General features: G+C 52.3%; 1 protein-coding gene across 1 annotated transcript in view; it reads left to right on the top strand.

Annotated features, from left to right (window-relative positions):
- The window catches only part of TMEM132D (transmembrane protein 132D), a 558,090-nt gene that overhangs the window by 248,175 nt on the left and 296,106 nt on the right, over positions 1 to 13,809 (top strand). The window lies entirely within an intron of this gene.

Raw genomic sequence — 13,809 nt, 5'->3', positions numbered from 1 at the left:
GCTGGCTGGTGCTATTAAGTCATGCAGACCAAGGACTGCAGTCCTGTTTCAAGACAAGCCCCAAATCTGGATCTTTAAAGGAAATGTAATTTCAAATAAAAAAATTTTAATGTTTATTTTTATTTTTGAGAGACAGAGACAGAGACAGAGCGTGAGCAGGGGAAGGGCAGAGACAGAGGGAGACACAGAATCTGAAGCAGGCTCCGGGCTCTGAGCTGTCAACACAGCCCAACGTGGGGGCTCGAACTCAAAAACTGTGAGATCATGGCCTGAGCCGAAGTCGGATGCTTAATCGACTGAGCCACCCAGGTGCCCCTCGATTATAAATCTTTTAAACAAAAATTTTTTAATGTTAATTCATTTTTTGATAGACAGAGCATCAGTGGGGGAGGGGCAGAGAGAGAGGGAGACACAGAATCCGAAGCAGACTCCAGGCTCTGAGCTGTCAGCACAGAGTCCTACGCGGGGCTTGAACCCATGAACCACGAGATCATGGCTTGAGCCAAAGCCGGACGCTCAACCGACTGAGCCTCCCAGGCGCCCCTGTAATTTTAAAATATTGCTTCAAATGCTCACGATGGAATAAAACTATGCCAGACAAGGTTTGTTGGCTACCTTGAGCCTGTGAGCGGCCACTAGATGACCGAGGGAGAGACCCAAGCCTCTGATGAGCGCCAAGGCGGGTAGGCAGTGGTTCCCACTTTGGGTCCAAACACTGTCCCCCTGCTTTCTCTTGCCGCACTGCACACTGAATGCTCTAAACAAAACCTTTTCTTGTGTTCGCGGCTTCCGTGGACCAGGAATCAGGAAGGACACGTTTGGGGTGTGGCTGTCTCTGCTCCGTGATGCTGGGGGCCTCGGCCAGGAAGGCCCCAAGGAGACGACAAGACCCTGAGGGCTGGACCCTGGGAAGCCTCACTCCGAACGCATTTGGTGGGACCTCAGTGGGGTCGTCAGACGGATACTCGCCCCGCTTGGTGGCCGGGCCTCCCCACAGACAGCGGGCTCCTTCTGAGAGGAGGCCGCGAGCTCCCAAGGCAAGCATCCTGCAAAGCCGTCGAAGCTGCTCAGCTCGTGGGACTTACGGGTCCCCTTGCGTCACCGCCCCATGGCTGCCAGCCTTCCTCCTGGGCGCCAGGGGAGGCGACGGCACACCGGAGCAAGAGCGTGGGCAGCAGGACACGGGCTCCGCCTTTGCGAAACACGGCCTTGCATGTCTGCCAAACACCACGCAGATCGAGAGGATCGAAGGGGAGCTGAATGGAGATCCGAGTCCACCAGCTAACATGCAAAGCTGTCCTTCCTTATTTATCAAAGTGTCTGTCTTCACCTCGCCTGGTTTTCGTTGTCGTTGGCGGCCAGTTTAGCGCCTGGCTCTGCGCTGACGGGGATGGCTGTGGGATCGGCACTTGATGCCGGGGACGGGGGAGCAGGTGCGTGCAGAGGCAGCAGCTCACGGCCTCCGTGCCCGTCAAGACTGTGAGGCTGTCACAGGGGGCAACAGCGGGACAGTCAGGGCGCAGGAGCACGGAGCCACCCCTCCTTCAACAGACCCCCTCTTGCCATCGTGAAAGCAGAGGGATCCGCTCCTCCCCTTCCGCTCCCAGGCTACAAAACCAAGTCTCTCTATCAGGGATTTTTTTTTAAATAGGAAAACATGGGAAAGCATATCAGTGTGGAATAGTAATTGGTGTCATCAGAGAAATCCCCCAGTGCTGTAGAATCTGGAGAATCATCTGTGTTCTACGCACGACAGAACCTCTTTCAATAGCTACCAGGTCAGTCTGTCTCTTGTGTCATCAGGGCTGAGGGAGCGCCCACAGATCCTCACGTGCTGGCCACACAACAGCACAGAGGAGGCTTTGCAAGTGACGGCCTGGTCCGTGTTCTGCCACGTCCCCGATAACCCCCAGGCCTCAGTGTCTGAAGCCCGCACGATGGTGTGTCCTCAGTTGGGGCCCGGATGAGGGAGCTGTGCCATCTGGGACATTCACGGTCAGGGGGTTCCAGGGGAAAGACGCCACAAGAGAACATGCGTGAACCCTTACGGCTTCCGCCAGTGCCGGGAGGTGTCCGTGCAGCTCGCGATGTGTTGAGCAGAGCCACAGGGGCAGACCCCACTTCAAAGGGAGTGGAGGGAGCCACACTGGGCAGGTGACAGAACCGCATCCCCAGGGCCCCTTTCCTTTCCGCGTCTGACCGTCCACCCGCGTGAGCTCAGGAAGCGGTCCGTCTCTGGGACCTCTGAAACCTTGGTGTCTCGTTGACAAGGGGAGAAAGGTGACCATTCTTGGGAATGCATTCATGGGTTTCCTCTTCAGCGTCTCTGGAGAGAGGACTTTCTTCCTAGTCGAGGCATCTGCTGGCCTCGGGATGGGAGACGCTAGGATGGGCTCTCCCATCGCTCCTGAGGTTGCGCCGTGATTTGCTTTGTCCGGTAAAACGTGAGAAGTGACGCGTGGCCGGTGACGGGGGAGAGCTGTAGGGCTGCCACACGCTCTTCGAAGCTCTGTGAACACGCGGTTCCACAGCCAGAAGCCCTGGGGCTTCTGTTGAGGCTGTTGAGGCTCTCGTGTCCCCAGTGGGGTTCTCTTGTGCCCAGAGAGGCAGTCAGCCTGAAAGCCTGGATGTCAGGGAGTGAGTGAGAGAAGAATCTTCTGAAAATCTTTCTCATCTCCCCACACTCTCCCGTTTCAACACCACGAGGAGCCCTGAAGGATCAAACGAATAGATTTTGTTACACTCCAGGGGCAGGGAGGACGCAAATGGTGTGTCAAAAGACCAGATCCCACCTCTGTGCTCATGGGTTGGGGCCTGCGGGACCGTGGGAAGGACAGAGGGGAGGGGGGCGGGAACAAGGGAGGGCGTGCCTCAGTTCCCCCTGATGATGGAGAGAGGAATTTTCCGGGAAGACCAGCAGGAACTCCAAGGCCAGAAGGGTCTGTGCTGGCCAGCCACATTTGGGTTCTGGAAGCAGGTTGCCCCGCGCATTCGTAACGCAGTGACTAAATCAGGGTTTGGTGAGGCTAGGTCTGATTCCACTGGGGCAGTGTAGAGGTACCCGCACGCCCAGCCCCCGTGTGCCCTGCAGAGGGGCGGGCGGGCTTGGGTTTCCCAGAAGGTACCCCGCAGGGACAGAAAAGTTGCAGAAGAACACAGGGAGTCAGAGTAGGGCTCCCGGAACCAGCGTCAACCACGCAGTAGCTGTGTGGCCTCGAGCAAGTTACTTAACTTCTCTGTGCCTCCCTCTCTTCACCCGTAAGATGGGATAAAACAACAAGTCTCACAACAGCACTTGTACAAATACACTTTTTTTTTTTTTTTTACACGAGACTCTTATGCAACGTATTGATTTTTTTTTTAGTCCACAGACACCTCAGGAGAGGCACGGTTGTGGGCTCATCGATGGTAAGGGGTATACGGCTGGGGTGTTCCGGGATCCTGCTGACAGCTGGGGGGTTGTGTAGGGGGGCAGGGGTCATGCACAAACTCTGTACTTTCTGCTCTAAAAACGAAAGCTTATTAATTTTTTTAAGAAGTGATATTTAATCATGAATGTCTTCGAGAAAGACCCACTGTCTACTTTGCTCCCCTGATACTTTCCAGCCCGATTCTGGTCAGAGGATGTTGTGTAGACAGACTTTAATTGGCCATCGTGTTTGGGTGGGATTGCAGGAATGAGAGCCTGCCCACTGGGGTTTACAGGGATGAGAACCCACCGTGGTGAGCTGAGCTGGGGGCCGAGTTCTGTCTCCCCAGATGCCGGACTCCAGGGTCTGACGGAACCTCATTTGGAGGTAGAGGCTTTGCAGACGCAGTCCCTGCAGCACGCTGTTGGCTCAGTCGGTTAAGCGTCCGACTTCGGCTCAGGTCATGATCTCGCGGTTCGTGGGTTCGAGCCCTGCATCAGGCTCCGCGCTGGCGGTGTGGAGCCTGCTTGGGATTCTCTCTGCGCCTCCCCTGCTTGCGCTGTCTCTCTCAAAAATAAATAAACGTTAAAAAAAAATGTGTTCACAGAGCGGATCTCGTGATCAGTGTTCTTTTCACTATTAAAAAAAAAGGTAAAAAATCAAAGTGGAATAAAAATAAAACCTGAACTCACAATGATAAAAACCAGATTAAATGTTGGGATGGTGGGGAATTGGTGACTCTTGCTTTCGGCCTTGGGTGTGTCAGAAATCCGGAAATAGCAACAATTAAACCCACGAGACCAGTAAAATAGCGTGGAGTACGAGTGTCGTGCCCAGAAGACCGGTTTTCAGACTGGGTGCTTTCACGTTAGAAACTGATGGGAACGTGCAGGGACGTGATGTCAGAGGTGAGTTACCAGGTGAAGGAGGGGGCTGTTTAACCTTTAGGAGGATGGTTATCACCGTGGGGTTCCCGGCTGGCAGGGGGTTGGTGAAAATCACTTTGAGGAAGATTTCTTAAGTTTCTTTGACGATTATCAGGGGCACTTAGAAGAAATGACCTGAGTCTCGCATACGTTCATGACATCAGCTGGATTTAGGTTTGCTCGCGTGGCTTAAATGGATGTATTTGCTTGGCGTGGAGGGGGGCGGTCTTCAAGCCTGGTCTCCATTTATTTTATTGTAATTGTTGGATCCAGGGCTCGTATACGAACAAGGATCTGTCTCTTTTCTCCTGGCTCTCCCACCCCATGAGCTCACGTCTCGCTTGGTCCTGTTGGGGTGTGATGGCTGAAGTCGCTCACCTTAAGTCAGGGAGGAGGACCTGGGGGGAGGGGGACGCTCTTCTGGTAGCTCCTGGCACATTCCTGAGCCCGCCCATCCGATTGGACCCAGTCACTGTCACCAGAAGGAGGAAAAGTAATTGTTGGCTGTGGGTAGTCTCATCTGTTTCTGGGACCCAAGGCTGTTGCCCAAAGAAATAGAACACGGTCAAGGTCAGCCACCCGTCCCTGTGAGGATGTCATTGTTCTGAAGGATGTTGTGTGGGAAGCAGCCGGTCTGGTGTTCGGACTCAGGAGGCACCTGTTCCCAGTGACAGAATACTTCCCTTTTGTCTTTCGGGGACAGAACTTCTGCCGTGCGCCATCACCCCATAATTGCCTGCTGGGTGTTATTTTCAATTTTAGAGAGGGATGTTTTAGGGGCACATCTCTCTCTCTCTCTCTCTCTCTCTCTCTCTCTCTTCTTTAAAACTGAAAGGCTGTCTTTGAAAATATGCTAACAGAAGATGATTTTTGTTGAAATAAGCATCAAGATATCCCTGAAAAAAGAGAGGGAATAGGAAGGAAATAACCTTACCAGATATTAAAACACGTTATAAGATACTGTGTTTAAAACATTTGGGTGCCGCCTCATGAGAAGGCAGACAGATCAATGAAGGCGAACAGAGAAGCCAAAAATAAGCAGACGGATGTAGTATGTATCAAGGTTGGCATTTTAAATCAACGGGGTACTGGGTGAATCGTTTAATAAGTAGTACCAATGAAACCCATATGGAGAATCTCACACGAAAATAAATGCCAGGTGGACCAAGGGAATTTTCTTATACATCGATTTCCCAATTAATAATAAAAATAAGACCAACAAACAACAGAGAAACAGACAAAGAATGTGAACAGACATTTGATTAAAAAAAAAGGTGATTCAAATATAAGCCTGCGAAAAACACATCCAACGACCCTCCGACGTAATGAAATACTAGTTTCATTTGTCGGATCTGTGGCAATCCAAAAGGCAGACAGAACGGCACGTAAGACCCTCTCGGTGACGGTGTGATTTGGTAGACTCTCTTCGGCAGTTTGGCGAGTTCCGTCAGAACTGGACTTGGGCATCTCTTCTGGTATGACAGTCCCTCTGTCGATGTTTATGCCGTACACATGCGCGTGTGCGTGTGCGTGTGGCTTCTCTGAGCACCGATTGCAGCAGTAAAGATTGGAGATCACCTGTTTCTCCATTGGACGGACACTGGGTGACCGGATGTTACTTCAAAACACCTACCAGAGACACTTTTAAACACGTATGTAGTTTCAACCCCCAGAAGACGTACACTAAATTGGGTACAAGTTAGGAGAGGTGAGTCTTCAGGGAGAGAAACCTTACATATCCCCATTTGTAACATCTGAATATTTACAACATGCCTGGATTATTTCTTCAATGAAAAAAAAGATGTTAATTAAAAATTAACAAACCCCCAAAGACATCCCTGAAAGTGTGAGGTTGCTGCCCAGAGCTCTGGCTTTGACTTAGGATGTTTCCCTTGACTAAAGAAGTATATTGAAGCAATTCCTCCGAAACACCGGCAACCTCAAGGACTGAGAAGACAGCCGTCCTGCTCTGTGACGTGCTGTTGTGAAATTGGAGGGTTGGGCTCTCGCAGGCAGCGAGATCAGGTCGCATCCCAAAGCCTGGGAACCACACAGCGCAGTGCCGAGGGCGTGGCGGTGCCCGGAGCAGGGAACCCAGCCGAATGTCCACAAAGACTAGTCACGGGCGAGGAAGCCCACCCAACTTGCTTTCTGCAAATACGGGTCCTGCTTGCTCTAGGAGATGATGGCCCCGGCGAAATGGGAAACTTGGACACCCCGTAGACCTTTGAGTCCCCACTCCCGTCTCCCAGTGGATTGCAGGGGTTGTGTGTTATTTTGCTGTGTTTTTTTTTTTTTTTTCAAAATCAGAGCTTTGATGAGCAATTGACTACTGCACGGACCAGATGGAAAGAGGCTGAAGTTCAAAATAGTCAGGTGTGCAGGTCTTTGTAAAAATAATGATGATGGGAGCTAAAGTCTGTCTTCTTCTGGACACTGTATGAAGGACTCGGTGTACCGTTATATCCGAGAGTCCGTGACATTCAAGAAAGAACAGGGCTTTCTTCTTGCAAATCTGCTGGTTCATGAGGCGAGTCTACGACGGGAGAGTCGATAACACACGCAGAATGAGTGGGGCGGTGCCTGTGTGTGGGCGGCGCAGAGAGCATGTGCGTTTATTGCTTTGGTATCAGACGCAACTACTCTGTCTTTCTAGAAACGGTCATGAACTGTTCTCTCTTACCGCCATCCGGCTGAGCCATCATTTGGGGGAGCTGTGTCGAGGGATGCTGATTCCATCAAGGCTTTGCTTCTCCAAACGGGACTCGCTGGTTCGCGTGGGGTCGTCATGATCCCCGTGAAACCATGGACAGTGGGCTCACATAATCAGCTGTGGAGCATGTAAACGGTGCCCTTGAGTGTTGAGGGGTGGTCTGTTTTCAGTAGGAACAAGGCGGGTTTCCCTCCCCAGTCACCTGGTAGGCAAAAACCAATCCAACATAGAAGACACCCGTCCGTATACGTATACGTATTTCCCTTCTGCCGGCCCACTTGGTTTAATTGCTGGCTTTCCCACTGGGCACATACGTCGTTAATAAACTAAATCTTTCTAGGATAGCCACTCCTATGCTGGGCTGTCTGTCCCCTTGTCTTCCTTTTTTTATCCATTATAGAACTTATCAGCATAAAACGTGTGTGTGTGTGTGTGTGTGTGTGCGCGCTTTCTCGTTGGAATAGGAGTTCCCTGTCAATACAAAACATGCCTTTTTCATCCTTATTTGCATTTCCAGCCCTGTGAATGTCACCTGGAAAGTCCAACGGTGTTTGTTGAAGGCATCACTGAACGAATAAACAGACAGTTTGGTTTACTGTGTTATTCGTGACCTGCTTCGGTCACGTATCCAGTCAACGTACACAGTCACGCATTTCCCAAACTGTTTTGGGGGGTGGAGTGGGGCCAGCCTTACTCCCTCCACAGCTTCTGACAGTGATACGCACACTCATTGTGCCCGCACGGTTCCATCTGCCAGGCAGTCCTGTTTCTAGCGACTGCATGTCTGTTTGAACTGGTGTCTGTGGGAAAGACTGGCCTTTGCACCCTCTTCACGAACGGAGAGTCGGAAGGAAAACTAGGCGCTTAGAAAGACTAAAGACTGTGTGCAGGAAGCACTCGGATCGAAGATGTTTTTCTGTTTTTTAATGTTTATTTATTTTTGAAGGAGAGAGAGACAGAGCGTGAGCGGGGGAGGTGCAGAGAGAGAAGGAGGCACAGAATCTAGAAGGGGCTCCAGGCTCTGAGCTGTCAGCAAGCCCGACGCAGGGCTCGAACCCACGAACCATGACATCTCGGCCTGAGCCGAAGTCGGACGCTTAACCAACTGAGCCACCCAGGCGCCCCTCGAAAATGTCTTTCAAAAGTCGTGCAGCCTCTGTCTGGGCTGTCAGAGAAAGCCCAGGGGCCAGGCTCAATAGGAGGACAAGTGCTGAGTTATCGAGGCCCCAGGATAAACGGGACGTCATCAGAGCCAGCAGCCTGCCTGGCATCACATGTTGCTTACCCTTGGGGCCAAGTAAGATGTAACACTCTTTTTTTCTGCCTTCCTTGGGTTCTCCTGAGTTGGTTGGTAGCCAGACTGGTCCCTGCTCTAAGTTATTTTATTTGTCCCTGGAGCTAGTCAAGAAGAGAGACCAGGATGATCTGTAAATAAAGCGGCATGTAATGAAAGCAGCTGAATACAGTCGTGCAGGTTGTGTACTGCTCAACTCTAGGAAACCTCACTTCACATCATGATCTACATGAGTGATGCTGCCCCGGGGTTGGTCAGTGCGCAAGTTGAAGAGGCCTGACTTACAGAGTCCCAGCTAACGGAGGCCACAGGCTGGCGACATTGGCTGCTTCCAGTCCTCACGTGTTTTGAAAAGCCAGGATGGTGTTTTCAAAATTTGTTTTTAAAAGTGAGGCTCTCTGGCCTGTCTCCAGCGTTGCACATTCGGCCGCGCCTGGACGGCAGCTGGAGGGAGGGCTCTGCCCCGCAGGCGAGGCCGGAGCTCCCAGCCTGACTTGGTCCTTTCTAGTGGTGACAGACCACAGGCAGGGCCTTGTAGTGTCCAGTAACTGAACCATCTCCTGAGAGCCGTTCACCCCTCACCCCTCCTGCCTGGCGGTGGGTCCTGGCACCCCCAGGCCACTCCCCCAGGCCTCCCCCACTCCAGGCTCCTTCCCCTGGGGCTCTTGGAGATACCTCTTTCTCGTGGGGACAGACTCCTGCCCATGTGTATCGTCTGTCCTACAGTGTTCCCCACAGGGTGCGCCTTTGACAGCCGGGACGTGTGCGTGCAGTCCCTTGCGTCCCTCGCTAATGACGTGACGTCAGAAACCGTTTTCCGTGAAGTGACTGGCCTTCCTTCTAAATTTAGCATTACCCCCAAACTGGCCACGTGCACACAGGTTCCCTCATCCTCGGGAAGCTGTGAACACACAGAGCTGGCCGGAGACTCGGCTTCTCGTCCACACCCGTCCCCCCCGCCTCGTTGGAACGTGACCTCTGCCCGTCACCTTTATCCACCCTGCACTTGGGCATCAGTTTGAGCGGGACTTCCTCGTGCACGTTCCCCCCATGGGGTGGGCAGCGTGATTCCACGAGACGGTGGAGAATCTGGACCTCAACACGTCCACCTTCCTCTCATCATTTCGACACATCCCGTCGTGTGTCTGTTGTATATTTTACGCTGCAGTAGTCCAGGTACCAAACCGATAAATGAATATGCCCGTGTTAAGGGTGAATGCTGAAATAATTTACTGGCATGAATGCATAGTAGTAGATGAGTATTTGGAACCTGCTGCTTCACATTTCGATTTTACGTACACAGGATTCAGTTTTTCCGTAATGCCACTGCGTATACTGGGGATCGTCCCACAGCCAAGACACGGACACTCAGCCAAGCACTTTCCAGAGGTAGAAAGAGGGGCCCAGGGTCACGCGATCCACACAGAACCGCTAATAACTTCGTTCACAAGCACACGGAGGTACTCGTTGGCCGAGGCAGGGCCAGGACGCGGGGACGGAGAGAAGGTCGCCCTGTGCCTGTAGCACGCGGACTCGGTGGGGAGCCTCATTGTCGTAAACTGTTCCTGGTCAACTAGCCACAGAAGCAGTGTGTGGTTGTGGAATACGGCACTGTGGCCATTGCACGTGGGCGTATGGGGCAGGTTGTATTGTTTTCCACAGTTAATGAGAGGAAACAAGTAAACACGGGAGGGGAATTTTTGTTTTTGAAGCTTTGCTTTGGCCCCAAAGGGTTTTCACCGGACTTTGAACCAGTGGGGAAATACAGGTTTCTATCAGCGAATGGGGGAGGCTGCCGTTAACCAAATCCCCCAGGATAGTGAGTGAGCGGCGTCTTGTGTCACCCAGGCTAGGAGGGATTGGGTGTGGGGAGCGGGGTCACCCAGCATGCGCTGCAGACATCACCCGGCTGTTTCCGTTAGCTGTTTTCCAGCAGGTTCCTGGATGCCGTACTTGGAACACACATGCGTGCACACACACACACACGTTTATTTGTGTGCATGTGTGTGTCCACATATGTGTATGTGTGTAGAGTTGAGCCTTGAGCAACACGGAAGTTAGGGGTGTCGACCCCCTGCCCGGTGGAAAGTTGACAATCCGAGTATGACTCTGACTCGCCCAAACGTAACTCCTAACAGCCTTCTGTTGATCAGAAGCCTTGCCAACAACATATACCATCGATTAGCACATTCCGTGTGTGTCCTCTGTATTGTATCCTGTGTTCTTGCAGTAGGATAGGCTAGAGAAAATCAAACGTTATTAGGAAAACCATAAGGAAGAGGAAACACATTTATGGTCGTGTGCTGTCTTTATCGAAAAAGATTCATGTGCAAGTGAGTGGATGTGTACCTCAAACCCATGTTGTACCAGGGTTAACTGTATACATATACAGATACGTGCACATAGTCGTGGGTGTATGTGCACTGTAGCTCAGTTGTGTTTTCAAAACACAGCACACCGTGAACCCGAGCAGGTTTTACCCGTATCGATCCATAGTACATGTGCCTACTGTGGGCGAAAGTTACGACTTTTCCCTGTCACTATGGTAGATACATTTTCAAGTATAAATGGACAACAGAGTAACAGAGTGTCTTTGGAAATCAAGTGCCCTATTTATCTCTGTGTGATGAGGCTGTCAACGTAACCTGTATTTATTGAGCCACAAGTAGGTTGTAAGACTTCCGTTAATGAATACAAGTGACTCATTTGTCATAAACCAAGGCAGGGATTAGCACTTGGTTCAAGCCCAGTGAAACCAAAGTGCACGTGTCCTAAGAATGATCTTAATGGTTCCAAAAGGCTGCTCGGAGATCACTGTGGGAAAATGATTCACCTGAGGCAGACCGTGCTCAGTATATGCCACAGCTGTGTCTTCGAGGAATGACCACCCAGTTTCTTGGACGCGATCGTACTTGAAATGCACTCGCCCTCTCTCTGGAGCCAGGATCCATTCTTCAGTTCGGAACATCTGAAACACGTCCTGGAAATGTGTCTCTTCTCCTGAAAATGTTCTGTGTCTATGAGAGGCAACTTCCCAGCGTCCTGCACTAAATTTCAGAAAGCGTGTCCCCTTAGAAATAACGCCATTCATTATAACTTCAGGTAGCTGCAGTAATTATTAGCAACAAAAGCTGGGTACTTCCTAGCTTAAATAGTCAGCCAGGTTCCTTCTTGAGCACTTAAAAAGGATTCATGGGAGAAACATTGTCAGAGCTCCACATGACCTACTTGTGAATAAACTGTAAGAAAAATGTGAGCCTGTTCTGTATCAGAAAAGTCTTATGCCCTGATGTGTCCTATAGAATGAAAAGATCACCAAATCCAGGATGATGACCTATTTATTTAAAGCAAATTTGATTCAATAAAATTCCAGTGCACAATAATGGGACGGCCCTTAGAATTCATCTCCGTATAATAGCAGCTGTCCACAGTGAATTGAACTTTTTTTTTTTCCCACCACCTCCCGGTTGCCTGCTATTTAATTGAGTTCCCGCAAGGCAGAAATCATAGCTTTATTCACCTGCCGATCTCACCGGAGTATCTGGAAAACGAGACAGCTTCCTGGCCTACCGCATGCCCTTCCCGGTTTATAGATGACTGCATTCCAAGTGTTGGCTTGTACGATGATTATTTAAAACAGAAAGCATGCAATTTTTTTTTTTTTCACGCAGAAACAAGGCTGTCCATAAAACTCCTAAAACTGCAAACTTCAGCACCGAGGGTCCCACATGAGAGACGATGCCTCTTCTCGTGGTAGAACAGTAATTCAGCAAAGGGAAAAGACGTGTGGGGTGAGGTCTGGGGGGGGGGCCCACGGCCCTCTCCCGGGGAGTCGCTGTGGACGCCCCAAGTCCCTCCAGCAGTAAGTTGTGGCTTCACGTGTTAAGTGTCGTCCACCCCGGGAAGCTGACCCGAGCCTGGATGCCCAGGGTGTCCCCTGGGGGCTGGTCGCTAGGCGCCGCTGGCTGGCACGCACCATAATGCCAGGCTCCCAGAAAGCAAGCGGGTGTCGGACGTAAACTGTATTGTTTGTGCAGACAGGTCGGGCACAGTGGACCCTCTCCTCAGGGGATGGTGGGATCCCCCTGCCCACAAGGCCGGTGCCTGGATGCCAGCCAGGGGCACCCTTGCCACCCGCCTTTCTAGAACGGCAGCCTCAGAGTTGCCCTTGACTCTGTGCCACCGTGTGCCTTGAAGGCGTTTCTGTGGGAGGTCGTGTGCATGGTGTGAGGGTGCACCAGGGTTTCAGAGGCTGGCGCCCGGCCTCCGTGTCCGCGCGGGCACAGCGGTTTCACATCTGGAGGGTGCACCTCGGAGTCTGCCCCTCCCGGGCCGTCTCGTCCCCGACTGTGTGCTCGTCCCTCCTCTGCTCTGGCTGCAAAGCCCCTTGTGTGTCCCCCGCACCCCCCGGGGGACCAGGAGGAGCAAACCCAGCCACACACACAACTTCCGAACACAAGTCCGGTTTGTAGACCAGACGGTTTGCCACGCTTCGCGCGTCTTCCTGCATACTTGTCATTCTGTGTGATTTTCCACTTGAAACTTGTCGGAGAGAGAGGAAGGCAGGCAAGGAACCTCCTTCCTCACCCACCAGCTTCTCGGGAAGGAGCGAGGCCCCTCCTGTCTGGGCACAGAGCTCTGGGCACATGACTTGCCCCCTGCCTCAGACGGTGGGGAAGAACGAGTGAATGGGCATGGGGTGACACGCACGTGTGTGTAGGGAGGCACGTGTGTGCACGTGCCAAGTGTGTACACGGTGGCACACTTGTATCAGGAAATCTGTGTTCGTGTAAAGTCTGGTGGGCGTGGGACCTCTAGACGCGCACGAACCAGTGTTGAGTGGCCGCGGACGTGCGTGGGATCAGAGTACGTGGCTCCTGAGTTCCGTGGGTTTGTGTGGTGCTAAGGGTAGCACAGGGCACGGCCCGACCTGCGTGGCCGCCCAGCCAGGTGACGAAACACCCGGGTCCCCTGCTCGTGAGCTGGGTGACGCCCGGGTCCTCAGCCGCTGGGGGGGAATGACAACGGCACTGGCCCCACGGGCATGTGGGATCGTAGAGGTGAGGCCGCAAGGCCCGTGAAGGGCGCCCGGTGCATGGTGCACGGTCGCTCACAGCAGCCGTGACGGGGACGGTGGGGTGGGAAGGGCTCGCACCGGAGTCGACGGGTCTGTTCAAACCTCCGCACCTGCGTTCCTGGGGCCCCCACCCCGTCTGAGCTGCAGCCCCCCACTCTGAAGTGAGAACATCGTTAGGGCATCAGCCAATACAGGCGAGGCGTCCTCAGCGCCTGGTGCAGAGGAGACGGTCAGCGGACGCGCCTAGGCCGTTTTCCTTCATTTCCCTTTTCTGCTTCAGTCTTCATGGTCTGGAGGTTTGCAGGTGATTCTTTTTTTTTTTTTTAAAACTAAATCCACCCACAAGCGTGGCTTTGACCCTCTGTGCCTGCAGACTGTCCGTGCACCGT

The sequence above is a fragment of the Lynx rufus genome, unplaced genomic scaffold (assembly GCF_022079265.1).
Source record: "Lynx rufus isolate CCGP_SWC_20201006 ecotype Redwood Valley unplaced genomic scaffold, mLynRuf1.p SCAF_33, whole genome shotgun sequence".
Taxonomy (NCBI): domain Eukaryota; kingdom Metazoa; phylum Chordata; class Mammalia; order Carnivora; family Felidae; genus Lynx; species Lynx rufus.
Note: the sequence above shows the minus strand (reverse complement) of the source record. Positions and strands in the feature narration are given on the sequence as shown.